Here is a 19,243-nt window from a genome sequence, read left to right as displayed (position 1 = left end):
GACATTTATCAGGCTGCTTTGGAACGAAGAGGCCGCCGTGAAGGCTCTACAAGGACACATTGAATGGGCAGTTGCTCAGCAGCCTTTTGAATCTCAGCGCTGGCTTTACGTCTTCATGGATTATTGATGTGTTTTATTGTCTCCTGTGGATTTGGCCATCCATCCATCCATCCTCTTCCGCCTATCCTAGAGTCGGGTTGCAGGGGCAGCAGCTTGAGCAGAGAGGCCCAGACTTCCCTCTTTCCGGCCACTTCTACCTCTTCCAGGAGAATCCCAAGGCGTTCCCAGGCCATAGTCCCTCCAGTGTGTCCTGGGTCTTCCCCGGGGCCTCCTCCCGGTTGGACGTGCCCGAAACACCTCACCAAGGTGGCGTCCAGGTGGCATCCTGATCAGATGCCCGAGCCACCTCATCTGACTCCTCTCGATGCGGAGGAGCAGTGGCTGTACTCTGAGCCCCTCCCGGATGACTGAGCTTCTCACCCGATCTTTAAGGGAAAGCCCAGACACCCTGCGGAGGAAACTCATTTTAGCCACTTGTATTTACCCATAGTTCATGACCACAGGTGAGGGTAGGAACGTAGATCAACTGGTAAATTGAGAGCTTTGCCTTACGGCTCAGCTCTTTTTTCTCCACAACAGACCGATGCAGAGCCCCATCACTGCAGATGCCACACCAATCCGCCTGTCCATCTCATGCTCCTTTCTTCCCTCACTCATGAACAAGACCCCGAGATACTTGAACTCCTCCACTTGGGGCAGGATCTCTCCCCCAACCCTGAGAGGGCAATCCACCCTTTTCCGGCTGAGGACCATAGTCTCGTATTTGGAGGTGCTGATTCCCATCCCAGCCGCTTCACACTCAGCTGCGAACCGATTCAGAGAGAGCTGAAGATCATGGCCTGATGAAGCAAACAGGACAACATCATCTGCAAAAAGCAGTGACCCAATCCTGAGTCCACCAAACCGGACCCCCTCAACACCTTGGCTGTGCCTATAAATTCTGTCCATAAAAGTTATGAACAGAATCGGTGAGAAAGGGCAGCCCATGCGGAGTCCAACTCTCACTGGAAATGGGCTCAACTTACTGCGGGCAATGCGGACCATGCTTTGACACCGGTTGTACAGGGACTGACAGCTCTTATCAGGGGGTCCAGTACACCCCCTACAGGATTCCCTGAGGGACACGGTCGAACGCCTTTTCTAAGTCCACAAAACACATATAGACTGGTTGGGCAAACTCCCATGCACCCTCCAGGATTGTGATAAGGGTGTAGAGCTGGTCCACTGTTCCACGACCATGCCGAAAACCACACTGTTCCTCCTGAATCTGAGGTTCAACTGTACGACGGACCCTCCTCTCCAGAACCCCCAAATAGACTTTTCCAGGGAGGCTGAGGAGTGTGATCCCTCTGTAGTTGGAACACACCCTCCGGTCCCCCTTTTTAAACAGGGGAACCACCACCCTGGTCTGCCAATCCAAAGGCACTGTCCCCGATGTCCATGTGATGTTGCAGAGACGTGTCAACCAAGACAGTCCTACAACATCCAGAGCCTTGAGGAACTCTGGGTGTATCTCATCCACCCCCAGGGCCCTGCCACCAAGGAGTTTTTTAACCTCCTCGGTGACCTCAGCCCCAGAGATGGGGGAGCCCACCTCGGAGTCCCCAGACTCTGCTTTCTCATTGGAAGGAATGTTTTTGGGATTGAGGAGGTCTTTGAAGTACTCCCCCCACCAACCCACAACGTCCCGAGTTGAGGTAAGCAGCGCACCATCCCCACCATATACGGTGTTGACACTGCACTGCTTTCCCCTCCTGAGACGCCAGACGGTGGACCAGAATCTCCTCAAAGCCATCCGAAAGTCGTTCTCCATGGTCTCACCAAACTCCTCTCATGCCCGAGTTTTTGCCTCAGCAACTACCGAAACCACATTCCGCTTGGCCTATCGGTACCTATTAGCTGTCTCCAGAGTCCCACAGGTCAAAAGGGTCCGGTAGGACTCCTTCTTCAGCTTGACGGCATCATTCACCGCCGGTGTCCACCAGCGGGTTTGGGGATTGCCGCCATGACAGGCACCGACCACCTTACAGCCACAGCTAGACATTGTTGAAGTTCTGCCTGAGGTGGGTGTTGAATCTACTTCTAACAGGGGACTTTGCCAGACGTTCCCAGCAGACCCTCACAACACATTTGGGCCTACCAGGCCTAACCGGCATCCTCCCCAACCATCGAAGCCAACTCACCACCAGGTGGTGATCAGTTGACAGCTCCACCCCCTCTTTACCTGAGTGTCCAAGACATGGGGCCACAAGTCCGATGACACGACTACAAAGTCGATCATTGAACTGAGGCCTAGGGTTTCTGGTGCCAAGTGCATATATGAACACCCCTATGCTTGAACATGGTGTTCGTTATGGACAATCCGTGATGAGCACAGAAGTCCAATAACAAAACACCGTCCTCCCAATCACGCCCTTCCAGGTCTCACTGTCATTGCCCATGTGAGCATTGAAGTCTCCCCGCAGTACGAGGGAGTCCCCAGAAGGTATTCCCTCTAGCACCCCCTCCAGGGACTCCAAAAAGGGTGGGTACTCCAAACTGCTGTTCAGCGCATACGCACAAACAACAGTCAGAACCCGTTCCCCCACCAAAAGGCGGAGGGAAGCTACCCTTTCGTCCACCGGGATAAACCGCAAAGTACAGACTCCAAGTTGGGGGACAATAAGTATGCCCCACCTGTTCAGCGCCTCTCACCAGTGGCAACTCCAGAGTGGTAGAGAGTCCAGCCCCTCTCAAGGAGATTGGTTCCAGAGTCCAAGCTGTGCGTTGAGGTGAGCCCGACTATATATAGGCGGAACCTCTCGACCTCACGCACTAGCTCAGGCTCCTTCCCATTCAGAGAGGTGACATTCTACGTCCTAAGAGCCATCTTCTGTAGCTGAGGATCGGACCACCAAGGTGCACCCGACCTCCTTGGCTGCTCCCATAGGTGGTGAGCCCATGAGAAGGGGGCACTTGTTTGTTATACTTGTACACCAACATATATTCCTGTGTTTGAGCGACACGGGCATGTTCAAAAAATACATGTGTAATTCCGCAAAAAGTGCACGCAGACACTTCAGTTCGCTATCATTGGTACGAGAATGTATCGTGATACACTGCAGAGCTAAAAAGCGTCTTTATGTGAAAACAGCAGTGTCAGATGGGTTTCATGTGGATGGATCCTGAACACGACTGAGAGAATGAAAAGTGAATAAAAAAAAAGCTAACCTTTACAAGTATCATAAATTACACCGGCTGTTGCAGACTGAAATCAAATGTATATTTTTATTCTAAAATAGTAAGAATAAGAGCAGTTTACTTCTCAAAACGGAATCGTACAGGATCAAACTTGTGACCTTTTCATTCCCAGTCAGCAGCTGATACCATTACACCACCAAGGGAGTTCTAATAAATTGTGTGTCAATATGCAGGCTAAGGCGGCTTTTTTTTCAGCAGTTATATTTTTGAATAAAAGCACATTTGTTCTGTTATATTTGTACATTTTGTGAAAGTGTTTCTTTGATATTTGATCTTCAAGCTTCAGGCATTATATAGTTTATGCCTACATTTTCTCATTTACTACTGGAATATGAAAAACGTTTCTATTTTAAAAATGTGTTTACACAGATTACTGTAGAAATGGAACACAAATGAAATGTGTTTGTTCCAAATAACAATCTATTATTTCCATTCTAAAACTCCAGCACTTCACTCCCAGATAATCAATCAAGGCATAAGCTGGGAGAAGTTCATGTACGTTCTAAGTTGGTGGGGGGATGGAACAGCCGGCTGCTGGCAGCTTGTCTTTATCAACATATTTAGATGACAAAAGACGCTGGCGGAGAGGTGAGAGCAGATTTAAGAAGCAATTTAAGTTGGGACGGATCCACAAGTTTTTTTGTAGGCTCTGGTAATTCTTCTGTTAAAGAAGATATAAAGCATGCAGTTATGGATAGTACAGAAGGAAAGACTAATTATCTGCAAGCACAGCAAAGCAAATTGACTCCTTTTCATAAGAAATATGTACTTATTAAATATTTTTAACTATTTTATTAATGGAAAAACTGCACAATTATTATTTAAATTGTTTAACCTGTGGGGTAGTATAACTATCTAAACTATCTAAATATTTTTAGATAGATGTTTCTAGTACATCTGAGTGTATTGATACTTACAGTTTTAAGGAACAATGTATGTAATTTAGACTGTTAATCAAATTTTAATACAGGGTTATTAGCATTTGCAGCATTATCAGTTAAAAGTCAGTCCAATTTAGACTGCTAATTCTTGATAAGCTTCAGATCAAATAACAGTACAGAAATTCATTATAATAACTATCCAGGGCGGCTCTAAAATCCGTACTGACCCCAACTCTATCTTCTGTTTCTTTTTCTGTTTTTTTTGTGGTGGTGGCCTGCGCCACCACCACCTACTCAAAGCATCATGATGCTCCAACATTGATGGACTGAAAGCCAGAAGTCTACGTGACCATCATCATCAAGTCCTTCCATGAGAACCCTAAACACAAAGAGGACTGTTTCATTTATGTTAGGTAGAATGGGACTGGGTGGTCTCATGGTCTGGAATCCCTACAGATTTTATTTTTTTCTCCAGCTGTCTGACCTGACTCTTATTTTTTTTTGTTTTGTTTTTTCTGTCCACCCTGGCCATTGGACCATACTCTTATTCTATGTTAATTAATGTTGACTAATTTTATTTTTTACTGTGTCTTTTATTTTTCTACTCTTCATTATGTAAAGCACTTTGAGCTACTGTTTGTATGAAAATGTGCTATAGAAATAAATGTTGTTGTTGTCGTTGTTGTTATTAGCTATTATTGATTTATGTTATTTTCCCCAAATGCAGCTAGCCAGGAATCTTTTACTTCCTTTTAGCCTCTAAGGGGGATATATTCAGAAAACACACGTTTTATACAGATTAGGAATTGGGTTATAATAAGAAATTATTTTTTACAGTTTTAGTGAGACTTTATGAAGTCTCAAAGGGGTGAATGTGGAAGAATAATTTTAGGGTAACATAGCATTCATCTTAAAGAAATAGCAAAAAGGGTTAATAAATGTGGGAAACCAAATAAAGGTCAAGTGAAAAACAAAATGTACACTGAAATATAAGATTTGATTTAGGAAAAATACTGAGATGTTCAAGTGAATAAAGAATGTACCAGAAGAAAGGTTGATGTGATATACAAAATGAACTGAAGGATGACTAAGAGATGACTAAGAAATCAGCAGATGTCCTATAAACGAGAATGGACATTTGTGATATGCACAGAAATTTCAAGGGTGGTGTTTAATCTCAAAAGGTATAAGAAGAACCAGAATATGATATAATAGACTTTTATTTGATATAAATCATTTGGGTGTAAACAAACAAACCAACCAAAGTCAAATGTATGTATGTAAAGTCAATAGTTTATACAATGAACCTCTACCCTCTGTTTCTCTGATCATTCTGACCAGGCTGTAACGGACTGTTTTTGCTGAATGCTCCCTCCAAGGCATTTTGCCAAGGAATAATTAAAAGATACAATGAACCGCTTTTCTCCTGTCTGATTACTGAATTGTCCTGTTAGAGGACATTTATTTCATTAATAAGATGTTAAATTTCTTCCACATCAAATTCAAATGTTAACAGTTCCCACTCACCCAAGGACCGTCTTTCCTACATTTATGACATGTGTACCTGTTGCAATGTATACACTTCTCTCTGTGCTGTAGTTCTTCTTACATTGAAGGGGCACCTGACACTGACTGAGTTTGCTTTCCTGGGGGAAGCGGCGATGTCAGCTCAGCACAGGGGAAATAAGAAAAGAGACAAATATATGTGACATTTTGAAGAAACCATTTGATGACCTGAAGAGTACCAATCAGAAAACATCATTGCACGAATGCAATATTATTTGAAAACAAACAGCATCAGATCGGGTATAAATTTATGGCACTTATAAATGTTAGCTTTTATTTCAGTTTTATTCTCTCAGTCACATTCACGCTCTCCTCTCCACCTCAATGATCTGAGTCTAACTAATAGCATCAGCATACATTTCCTGGAGACACAATTTCTCTGGTACTTGGAGCTGAAGAGAGTGCAGAACTTGCCCCCTGCAGGGTGCCTGGGCACTGCATTCTGGGACAGCCCTGAACCCTCAGAGCCCCTCCGGACCTCACAACAGGCTGAGTCTCTGGACCTCCTGCCAGGAAGGTCTGACAATGGATGACACCAGGCTGTGTGGGAATGGTTGGGCAGAGGTGGGCCCCAGTCTTTGTGTTTGCCACTCCCAGTAGAACCGACTGGCTTTTCGACTAACATCTGACCACACAGATCCCTCCCTCGTGACCCTGACTCCTGCCTAGCAGTGTCTGCCTGGTGGGGCACCACAGGGCTGGGGGCTTTGGGGGGATGTGTGCATTTATCAGACCAAAAACTATCCCAGTCCCTGCACCTGGCCAGCTTTAGTGACTCTAGGTAAGGCCGATCACATGCACCTCCATGGTGGTGACAACTCATTTGAATGTTTACCCTATCAACTATCAATGGTACTTTTTGTGCCCATCATGGTGACCATGGGTAATGGGGAATCATAGAGGGAGCCTGAAAAACAACTACCATATCAAAGGAAGACAGCGGTGCACAAGTTACCCACTCCCTTTTTCAAGGCCCTGCAATTGGAAATAGTGTACTTTAAATCACATGAAGAAGACATGTTTGGTGCCAACAGCCGCAGCAATTCTAGCTCCAATAGCGTATATTAAAGTTGCTACAGTTAAAAAGCTCGTAGTTGAATCCTGGAATCGAGCTGGTTGTCCACCTAACGAGGTGAGCTACGGCCTATTCCAGCACCTGACTCTCAGTGCCCCCTCGATGCTCTTCACTGAATGTCCCACAGAGTCTGAAACATTTACTTTAAAAAAATGAGAGTGTTTAAAGCAGGCCCCAACGCCAGAATACTCCTCTAGGAATAATGGAATAGGACTCGGGTTCTGTTTTGTGGGTTTTTCTGAGCTGGGGTATTGCATCACTAGAGGTGAAATTCTTGAACCAGCACAAGACAAATGGGAGTGAAAGCGTTTGCCAAGAATGTTTTCATTAATCAAGAATGAAAGTTGGAGGTTTGAAGGTGATCAGATACCATCGTAGTTCCAACCATAAATGAATAAATGATGCCAACTGACAGTTAACTGGGAAACCAAAGTTTTTGGGTTCTGGCGGGAGTATGGTTGCAAAGTGGAAATTTAAATGAATCGACAGAAGGGAACCATCAGGAATGGATCCTGCAGCTTAATTTGACTCAACACAGGAAAATTTCACCTGCCCTGGACACGGAGAAGATTGGCAGATTGATAACTCTTTCTCAATTCTGTGGGTGGTGGTTCATGGCCTTTTTTAGTTGGTGGAATGATATGTGTGGTTAATTCTGATAACAAATGAGACATCTCTCCTGCTAAATAGTCACATGACACACACACGGTTAGCATCCAACTTCATAGAGGGACGCGTGGGTTTCAGCCTTGTGAGACTGAGCAGTAACTGGTCTGTGATGCCGTTAGATGTCCGGGTCTGCATGTGTGCTACACTGAAAGGATCAACGTGGTGTCTACTGGGTGGCGAGAAGAAAGGATAAGCCATTGAACCCCATTTGTGATGGGGATCAGGTTATGCAATTGTTCTCAGTAGTGCAGGTCATAAGCTTGCGCCTATTAAGTCCCTGTCCTTTGTACAGACCACCTGTCGCTACTACTGATTGGTTGATTTAGTGAGTTCTTTGAATTTGTCCTGCTGCTGTCACTAGCAGCCTCTGGCAGAGCACCGAGAAGACAATTGAACTTGACAATTTAGAGGAAGTAAAAGTCATAATAAGTTTTCTGTTGGTGAACCTGTAGAAGTAACATTACTGAGATCTCCTCAGGGTCGCAAAGCAGAGTGCCACTTCAGCATATCCAATGCATACTCCCCATCCCAAACCTGATGCGAAGGGTACCCAAACGAGGGCCCAGCCTCCCTGGAGGGCAGGGGGGTCTGGGGAGAGGTTGTCCAGAGGTGGGACCCGAGCCAACATACCCTGTTTCGACCTGTGCCCAGCTCCCCAGCTGGAGTCCTCCCTGAGGCATGGCCTGACACCCAGTCCTCTCAATACACATGATCCAGGAAGGTCACTAGCTGCTTTTTCTTCAGCCAGCAGAGCCTGGGCACCAATCTTTCTGCTTGTTGTTTAATGACTCAGTGCCCCTTCTTCCCACTGGATTGGTGGGGGGCTCTGTTCACCCAGGCCACACGCCAATCCTTAAAATCCTTTTTCTCATCGGGCTCTTCGACCAAAACCCAGTCGTTAACCAGTAAGACAAAGAGAGCTACTACTCCTTAGGGTTGAATCACTCGGCTCATGTGTTGATGAACTGTGCGATCTAATGTGACTTGCAGGACGCATTGATCATCGACACTTTAAATGCACCTTGCAGACCCGGGTCACTCCTATCTGAGGGTCACCTGGGGAGTTTGAAGGATCCCAGGTCCCTTCATCCCAGTAAAAAAGCAGAAGCATCGAGTGCGGCTGCCTTGTGTCTTCATAGAGCGAGCGGAAGCAGAGAGCGGAAGCAGAGAGCGGATCAGCGAGCGGATCAGCGAAGGAAGCAGAGCGGCGGCTCCCACAGGCACGTAGCCCTTTGAAAGCACACGAGCAAGTTCACCTGAGATAAAGCCGGCAGCTGACCAGTAGAAATAACCGGCAGTGAGAAATTAAAGTCGATCACTTAGCGGGTGGTGGAAACTTAAAAGCGACGGTGATTCAGCTCAACACGGAAAGCGCAGAAGCACCTATAAAAACGGCAAAGATGACTTCAACATTTAATGTAAGTTCTATCTGCTCTCTGCCCATCGAGGGCACGTTTATATGTTGTGTGTCCTGCAGTATGTACAGCTCAGGTTTTCCGGCCGACAGTGCAGATAGCTTCACCTGCCAAAAATGTTTAGTTAATTTAGAGTTGGTCGGGAAAATACGCGAATTGGAGGACCGCGTTAGGAATCTGATAGCGATTAGGCAAACAGAAAATTGGATCGACTCGGTTTGTTTAGACAATTCGCTACATCTGATTCGCTTCAGTCTCTCCAGGTCCCACTGTAGTCAGTGCGCGCAAATCAGCAGCACCAATTCAGCCACAGGGCGAGTGGGTAACAGTAAGACGGGGTCTAAGAATCCAAAATTTAGTCCCCAGCACCCAGGTCACCAATTCGGACCCAGAACAGGTTCTCAGCTCTCCGCAGCGCGCCTGTGGAAACTGAGAATAATAAAGTGCTCATAATTGGCGATTCCATAGTGCGGAATGTTAGAATTCCAAACTATGTTAAACCAGCAGTTAATGTTAAGTGCCTTGCAGGGGCCAAGATTTCTGGCATAAAGGCCGCATTGGACCGTGTTGCCGATGAAGTATCTACCTTATTGCTGCATGTCGGCACTAATGATATTTATTTACAGCAATCTGAGGTATTAAAGCGGAACTTCATCTCTCTATGCACCAAAGCTAAAACAAAATGTCGGAATTTAATTGTATCTGGTCCCTTACCAAGATTGTATAGAGGGGATGTGATTTATAGCAGATTGCATTCCTTTCACTGCTGGCTAGAAACCTGGTGTGCAAATAAAAGCATAGCATTTGTGAACAATTGGGATGATTTTTGGGAAAGGCCTGGATTTTTCAGAAGAGATGGTCTTCATCCTAACTGGAGGGATCTTATGTATTATCCCAAAATATGGCAGCAAAACTGCCTGGTTGACTGATTAGAGCACCATCCAGGCCGCAGTCATGTGATCTTAAATCACAGGCTGTTCTTTATCCCACCTGTTATTTTCCTGAAGCTGTTACCCATAATCCCTGTTGTGGGGCATCCAGTAAATTTAGTCTTGAAACAAACCATAAATTAATTGATAACCAAAAAATAAGGTGTATAATTAGACCAAGGGATAAAACCAGACACTCCACCAGGGGCATCTGTAATAGAAATTTAATTCAAATTAAAACAAAAATATATCAGCAGTTCAGAAAGAACCATGCAGTTTTAAATGCTGTTTATTGAACATTCGCTCTCTTGGCACTAAAGCTGTTTTGGTAAATGATATAATATTAAGTACAAAATCTGATCTGTGTCTTCTTACTGAAACCTGGCTTAGTAAATGTGACACTGTTCCCTAGCTGAGGCGTCACCAGATGGATACTCGTTCCTTCATAAGTCTAGAGATTCTGGTCGAGGAGGAGGCCTTGGAATAATTCATTGTAACAAAATGCAAATCACTCCTAAAAATTTAGGCAACTTTACATCCTTTGAGGCATTCATTTTAAATATTAAAACAGATTCCAACACAATTATAGTGCTAGTCTACAGACCACCAGGGCCATATTCATTGTTCATGACTGAATTTAGCAACCTTCTGTCTGATTTGACTATAAATTATGATCACGTAGTTCTGATGGGGATTTTAATGTACACATTGATGTGGAAACTGACACTTTTAGCAAATGTTTTACTTATTTGTTAAATTCAGTAGGATTTTGTCAGATTGTCAAAGGTCCAACTCATAATCATAACCACACATTAGATTTAATTATAACTTACAAAGTTGAAATTCAAAATTTAAATATTACTCCATTAAATGTAGTTATTTCCGATCACTTCTTAATTACGTTTGATTTAGTTCTGCCCATGCCAGCGCACTCGCAGATTAAAACAAAGACAGTGCGACATCTAGATTGTAATTCTGCTTCAAAATTTATAGATACCTTGAGTAAGTCGAGTGTAATTGTGGAAAACCATTTAGATCAGTTAACATCAAATGTAAACGTGGAAAACAATTTAGATCAGCTAATATCACATTATAATGTGACCTTGAGAGATGCTCAGAACACAGTGGCTCCCCTAAAAACAAAATGATCAAAGCACATAGAAACTCTCCCTGGTTTAATGAAAACACTCGAGCTCTTAAATTAGAGTGTCGAAAACTGGAGCAGATGGAGAACAACAAAGCTACATGTCTTTCAAATTGCATGGACAGAGAGTGTTAATAAATATAAAAAGGCCCTCTTTAAAGCTCGCTCAGAATACTATTCTACATTAATAGATAGCAATAATAAAAATCCTAGGGTACTTTTTAGAGCAGTGGCTAAATTAACAAATGGGAATTCAGATCAACAGTGCAAAATACCAACAGATATTAGCAGTACAGACTTTATGAACTTCTTCAATGAGAAAATTAAAAATATAAGATCCCAGATCTCAGCATCACAGTACAAACCAAATACTAGCTTAGCAGACCCTGCTCACATTGCATTCAGCACTTTAATAATTTTAATCCTGTAACTGAGCAGGAAGTCTTAACTTTAATTACTAAAATGAAGCCCACTACTTGTTCCCTAGATCCAGTGCCAACAAAACTAGTAAAAAGTGCAATGGATGTTCTTGTAGCACCTATTCTAAACATTATCAATAGTTCATTATTGCATGGCACAGTACCTGATGCACTAAAAGTGTCAGTCATTAAACCTTTACTTAAAAAGTCAGACCTAGACCCACACATACTAAATAACTATAGGCCTATTTCAAATTTACCATTTCTCTCTAAAATACTAGAGAAAGTAGTCGCCAGTCAGCTTCAGTCACACCTTACGCATTACAATTTATTTGAGAAATTCCAGTCTGGCTTTCGCACTGGTCATAGTACAGAAACGGCACTAACACGGGTTGTAAATGACATTCTGATATCCTCTGATGAAGGAAATTCCACTGTAATTATGTTGTTGGACTTAAGTGCAGCATTTGACACCATTGACCATTCTATTTTACTGCACAGGCTAGAAAACGATGTTGGGCTTACAGGCCCGTGCTCGCTTGGTTCAGTTCTTATTTATCAAATCGATTCCAGTATGTACAGAAATGTGCTGACAGTACTCCATCATTATACACAGAAGTTCAATATGGTGTGCCGCAGGGCTCAGTACTGGGACCTTTACTGTTTTCACTTTACATGCTTCCACTGGGATCTCTCATTAGGAAACATAATGTTAATTTTCACTCGTATGCAGATGACACCCAGTTATACCTTTCATTTAAATCAAATGAAGTTTCTCCGATGTTGTCTTTAATTAGTTGTGTTAGTGAATTAAAGGAATGGATGAATGAGAACTACTTGTCTTTAAATACAGATAAAACAGAGATGTTAATTGTTGGAGGGAATGACGCTGATCACAGCAATATTTTGTCGTCATTTAACTCAGTTGGAATCCCAATTAATTTTACTGAATCAGCCCGCAATCTAGGAGTTATCTTTGACTCTAGCATGTCATTTAAAGCATATTACAAAGTCGTCCAAAACATGTTTTTCCATCTTAAAAATATTAGGAAATTAAGGCGCTTTCTAAATAAACAGGATTGTGAGAAATTAATTCATGCATTTATCTCTAGTAGGATTGACTACTGCAATGCGGTGTTCACTGGCTGTTCAAACTGTTCTCTATACAGCCTCCAGTTAATCCAAAATGCGCTGCAAGAATTATTACAAGAACAAGAAAATATGAACACATAACCCCAGTTCTTAAATCTTTACACTGGCTCCCAGTTAATTTAGGGCAGATTTCAAAATCCTCCTTTTAACATATAAAGCATTAAATGGCCAAGGTCCGCTTACTTGTCTGAACTTATCATGACTTACAAACCTGAGCGCACATTAAGATCTCAAGATGCCGGTCTGCTTAGGATTCCAAGGATTAATAAAATAACAGTGGGAGGTCGAGCTTTTAGTTACAGGGCCCCTAAACTGTGGAATGGTCTTCCTGCTTCCATAAGAGATGCCCCTCGGTCTCAGCCTTTAAATCCCGGCTGAAGACTCACTACTTCAGTTTAGCATATCCTGACTAGAGCTGCTGATTAACTGTACATACTGCATCTCTGTTGTTAGTCATTAGCACTATAACATAAGTAACATGATAATTATATTTGAATACTAACCCTCACCTATTCTGTTTCTTTTCTCGGTACCCAAATGTGGCCATTGGTGCCACGGCCCACCTGCCAAGTTGTTTGCCTGCCTATGGTAAAGTCATCCCTGATGGAGGATCACAGGAATCATGGGAAAGAGGGTCCTTTCATCGGAGCAATGTTTCAGCCGTGGCATGGCCAAATGGAGATGCAGCTAGATGGATGAGGTCTCCAGGACTCTAAAAATATCCAAACCTAATTATGTCATATCATCTACTGTTAAACCGTAATTCTAAAATTTTTATTATGCTGTCTTAAGGAATTGTTCTGTTGTGTATATTGTATTGTATTGACCCCTACTTTTGACACCCACTGCACGCCCAACCTACCTGGAAAGGGGTCTCTCTTTGAACTGCCTTTCCGAGGTTTCTTCCATTTTCCCTACAAGGTTTTATTGGGAGTTTTTCCTTGTCTTCTCAGAGAGTCAAGGCTGGGGGCTGTCAAAGGCAGGGCCTGTTAAAGCCCATTGCGGCACTTCCTGTGTGATTTTGGGCTATACAAAAATAAACTGTATTGTATTGTATTGTATAGTTCAGTAAGCCTAACCTCTCTCTCTCTCTCTCATTTCTCCTAGGGCACAAGTAGAAAATGGCCGACAGTGGGGTAACTTCGCGTTGAAATCGTAATTGAGGAACTCCAAGCACTTGATGAAAAGATTCAGAAACTCCTGTCCACGGAAATACCTGAGAAATCTGAAGGCCCGGCTGTTGGATAAACCGTCCTTGCCATCTGGAACCGCGAAACATCAACCCAGCGTTGTGCCGACCTCACCCCAGTGCCTCGTAGGAGCGGCGCTGCTGACCTCGGTGGATTTCAGCTATGCAGGCGGGGTTCAAGGCCAGAGCACCTCCATCGGCACAGGCGAGCATTTTATCTCAGAACCGGTTTGACCCTCTCCGCGTCCCCATTTCGCCTTCAGCACCTGGTGATGTATTAGTGGTAGGTGATTCCATCGTTAGAAACCTTAATGTCGCATGCCCTAATGCAAAATCGTTTGTTTCTTGTTTTCCGGTGCTCGTGTCCGAGATGTAATGAAACGTCGCCAGCAGTCTACGAAACACAAGGAGAGGGCAGTTGGATCAATCGTCTTGCATGCCGGCGTAAAGCGATATAAGGCACCGACAATCAGAAATCCTGAAGGCTGACTTCCGCAGCTTTGATTAGAGACACGAAGGAGAGGACCCCATCGGCAAAGATCTTCGTTTGGTCCACTACCTCTCGCCAGACGATCCAACGAGTACTACAGTCGTCTGCTAGGGTTGAACAACTGGCTACAGGGTTTCTGCAAGAAGAAGGATGTCGGTTTCATCAACAATTGGAATCTCTTTTGGAAAGGCGCGTCTCTTCAAGCGTGATGGCCTGCATCCGAACAGTTTCGCCGGGTCCTCTCCGAAAACATATCGAAGGTAATTCGTTTTCTTGACTATCTATCTCTGCTCTTAACCCCTTCCGAAATAATACTGCTGTGCCAGGACATGATGAATGTTTAATAGAGTCTTCCGTTAAAGTTCACACCATTAATACTGTAATAAGCAATCTCAATGCACGTAGAAAACCTAGGAAATACGGCATAAACTCCAATAATCTAATTAAAATCACTATTTTAGAGGAACAATGTATTAAAACTATAAAACAGATCACAGATTAAACAAAAATATACACAGAGCGCTAATAATAATAATTTAGTTCCTATTCCAAATAACAATAACGACATAGTACTCATCTCTGCACCTCCGAAACATTAAATATGGCACTATTAAATGTTAGAGCTTTAACTAACAAAACGTTTTTATCAACGATCTTATTAGTGATAAAAATAGATCTTATTGCACTAAATGAAACATGGCTGAATTCAGATGCCGCGTCAGTTTTAATCGAATCTGCTCCTCCGGATTACAGTTTTACTCATGCAAACCGCCAGGGAAAAAGGGGGGGCGGATTGGCTAACATTTACTCGAGCCGATTAAAATGTAAAGATGTCAGTTTTGGTAAGTTCAAGTCCTTTGAGTATCTCGCCGTTGTTATTCATGGAGATTCTCAAGTTCTAGTACTATCCGTGTATAGACCTCCTAAATATAACGCGTCATTTTTTGAGGAATTCTCTGACTTAATGTCAATTTTAATTACTAACTATGACACACTCCTAATAGTTGGCGACTTTAATTTTCATATAGATAATCAGTGTGATCTAAAAGTAAAAGAATTTATGAACCTCCTGGATTCTTTTGATTTGAGACAACTCATAAATCAGCCTACACATAAAGCAGGTCATACATTAGACTTAGTGATTACTAAAGGACTGAAAGTTGATATAAAACAGATCATTGATATTGGTCTATCAGACCATTTTCTTCTACTTTTAATATAGAAATAATGATAAAAAACACCCATGAGAAGCATATTGTTAAAAAACGCTTCTTTGATTCGGCAGCAGCTTTAAAACTTACAAACATTTTAAGCAATCAGTCCGTTTATAGTGCCAGCTATAATAGCGAGGACAATGTAAATAGTAAGGTGGAAAGATTTAATTCTAAAGTGAGAGCTGCTGTTGACATAGTTGCACCTGAAAAGACAGTGAAAAAATCTTCTAGCATTGTATACCATGGAAGACCCAAAGAGTGTCTGATTTAAAGAGAACATGCGTAGAGCTGAGCGTCAATGGAGGAAGACTAAACTTACTATCCACCACGAAATATTAAAAGTCAAAATAACAGAATACAATAACACTGTCCGTCTTGAGAGACGCTGCTATTTCTCTAAGATTATAAATAACAATGCTAGTAATCCCAGAGTCTTATTTTCAACAATTGATCACCTACTAAACCCAGGTAGCTCAAAGGAATGCCTCCTAAGTGCTTCCAGTGAAACCTGTGAGGCTGTCGCTGTATTTTCAATCAAAAATTAATGATATTAGAAATAACATAGTATATCTCCCCAACACTAAGGATCCCCTAAACCCCAACATCCTGTTATAAACAAATTAAACTCTTTCACTAGGATAGATTTACCTGATTTACAAAAATAATATCTCAATTAAAACCCTCCACCTCGTCCTTGACCCGATACCAACAAGGTTTTTCAAAGAAGTATCAGGCGTGCTAATTGATAATGTTCTTGACATAGTAAATTCGTCACTAGATACTGGGGTCTTCCCAGACTGTCTTAAGACTGCTGTAGTTAAACCCCTACTTAAGAAACATAATCTTGACCCTCGCTCTTGAAAATTTTAGACCCATCTCTAACCTGCCTTCTTAAGTAAAGTTCTAGAGAAGGCAGTCATTATGCAGTTAAATGACCACCTAAATAAACATGCTATTCTTGATAAATTTCAGTCAGGTTTTAGAACAAATCACAGCACAGAAACTGCACTCGTTAAAGTAGTAAATGACTTGCGGGTAAATGCAGACAGAGGCCATTTATCTGTTCTCATCCTCTTAGATCTGAGTGCTGCATTTGACACCATTGATCACAACATTCTTAGAAATCGCCTTAGTCAATGGGTGGGCCTCTCTGGCAGTGTCTTAAATTGGTTTGAATCCTACCTGACAGGGAGAAAATATTTTGTTAGTTGTGGGAATTACAACTCGAAGACACATGATATCCAATATGGTGTTCCACAAGGCTCTATCCTGGGTCCGCTGTTATTCTCAATCTACATGCTTCCGTTAGGTCAGATTATCTCAGGGCACAACGTGAGCTACCACAGCTATGCTGATGACACACAGCTGTACTTATCAATAGCACCTGATGACCCGATTCTATTGATTCACTAACACAATGTCTGACTAGTATCTCAGAATGGATGAATAGTAATTTTCTCAAGTTAAATAAAGAGAAAACTGAAATTTTAGTGATCAGCAATAATGGATACAATGAGGCTATTAGAAATAAACTGGATACATTAGGATTAAAAGTCAAGACGGAGGTAAAAAGCTTAGGGGTGATTGTTGACTGTAATCTGAATTTTAAATCACATATTAATCAGATCATTAGGACAGCATTTTTCACTTAAGAAACATAAGTAAAGTTAGACCTCTTATATCACTGAAAGATGCTGAGAAATTAGTTCACGCTTTGTTTTCAGTCGACTAGATTACTGTAACGCACTCCTCTCAGGACTACCCAAAAAGATATAAATCGTTTGCAACTAGTGCAGAATGCAGCTGCTAGAATCCTAACTAGGAAAAGAAAATCAGAACACATTCTCCAGTTTTGATGTCACTACACTGGTTACCTGTGTCATTCAAATTGACTTTAAAATTCTGCTTATGGTTTATAAAGCCTTAAATAATCTCCCCATCTTATATATGGAATGTCTGACACCTTATATTCCAAATCGTAACCTCAGATCCTCAAATGAGTGTCTCCTTAGAATTCCAAGAACAAAACTTAAAAGAAGTGGTGAGGCGGCCTTCTGCTGTTATGCACCTAAAATCTGGAATAGCCTGCCAATAGGAATTCGCCAGGCTGATACAGTAGAGCACTTTAAAACACTGCTGAAAACACATTACTTTAACATGGCCTTTTATAACTTCATTTTAATCGTAATTTAACTTAATCCTGATACTCTGTATGTTCAATTCATCATAACAACTATTCATGGTGGCTCTAAAATACGTACTGACCCCTACTCTCTTTTCTGTTTCTTTTTCCGGTTTCTTTGTGGTGGTGGCCTGCGCCACCTCCACCTACTCAAAGCTTCATGATGCTCCAACAATGATGGACGGATTAAAAGGAAGAAGTCTACGTGACCATCATCATCATCAAGCCCTTCCGTGAGAACCCTAAATCCAAAGAGGACTGTTTCATTTATGTTAGGTAGAATGCCCAGAGGGACTGGGCGGTCTCATGGTCTGGAATCCCTACAGATTTTATTTTTCTCCAGCCGTCTGGAGTTTTTTTGTTTTTCTGTCCCCTGGCCATTGAACCTTACTCTTATTCGATGTTAATGTTGATTTATTTTTTTTATAATTATGTCTTTCATTTTTCTATTCTTTAATATGTAAAGCACTTTGAGCTACTGTTTGTATGAAAATGTGCTATATAAATAAATGTTGTTGTTGTTGTTGTTCATGCCTATTTGGTGGATCGTGATGTTCCACACTTCCCTGGCCACAGAAGGAGCCAGTTGGTGGTCAGCAAAAAGTAAATCAGACCGGTACCCTCCTAACTCTGTGCACTTCCAGAGTGTGGGGAAGTCCATTCTCTCAGTGGGGCATGCTGGCACCAGCCACCAGTGACAACACCCAGTGCAGTTCACCTGGTCAGCTGGCACACCAGCATCCCACTGCCTGCACTGTGTCCGGATGGTGCCCAGCCTCCCCCCATCCCACTCAGACCTCAGCTCAGACAAGGTGACCCGCTGAATGTAAGCATATTACTAAGCAAAGTAAAATGAACTAACCAGGATTCCATCAGTAATGGCAACTGAAGAGAGAAGAGCCCAACCCTATCTGGGCCTGGGAAATGTGGTGTACAGCATTGGGCAGTGGCACAAGTCCTTCTGATCGAGTCTCCGTCCATGGGCAGTGTGAGGCCGGAGTGTCAGCCCTCGTCGTGCCAGGATCAGGTCTCCTCAGAGTCTCGGACATCTACATGTAATGTGTCATGTCAGGGTTACCAAAGGGGTTTGAGGAGATGACTGACTGATAAAATCGGCCTGCATGGTCAGTTTATCCATTTAAAAATAATGAAATATTAGTAAACATTTTTTTTATCATTTTTGATGATTTTATTAAGCTTATGTAAAATGTGCATGTTGTCTCCCACTTCATTTTAAAAGCAAGAGGACTTTTTTTGTAATAATATATGATCAGCTTTCTTTTTATCACTGTTGAGCAATTTTCAAGCTTCAGCATTATAAATTTTATTATTTTAAAAATGGAAACAAAAATGTTCAATATTATATGATCTATACTTATAACTTTAAACCCTATTGAAAAAAATAAAAAATAAGCCTAACCATCTAAAAGAAAAAAAATCTTCAATTATAAGCACAAGAAAGGCTTCTACACCAAGCTGTAATTAGCAGTCGACAAACGAGACCCCAAAGTGTGGCACCTTCTGCCTGTGACAGGTGTGTCTCTGGACAGGTGGGCTCTGGAGGACCTCCTAAGCTTCACCTTAACTGCTCTAAAGATGCTAAGAAAAGCCAAAGAGT

The sequence above is a fragment of the Polypterus senegalus genome, chromosome 3 (assembly GCF_016835505.1).
Source record: "Polypterus senegalus isolate Bchr_013 chromosome 3, ASM1683550v1, whole genome shotgun sequence".
Classification (NCBI taxonomy): domain Eukaryota; kingdom Metazoa; phylum Chordata; class Cladistia; order Polypteriformes; family Polypteridae; genus Polypterus; species Polypterus senegalus.
The sequence above is the reverse complement of the archived record's forward strand: the minus strand, read 5'-3'. Positions refer to the sequence as shown.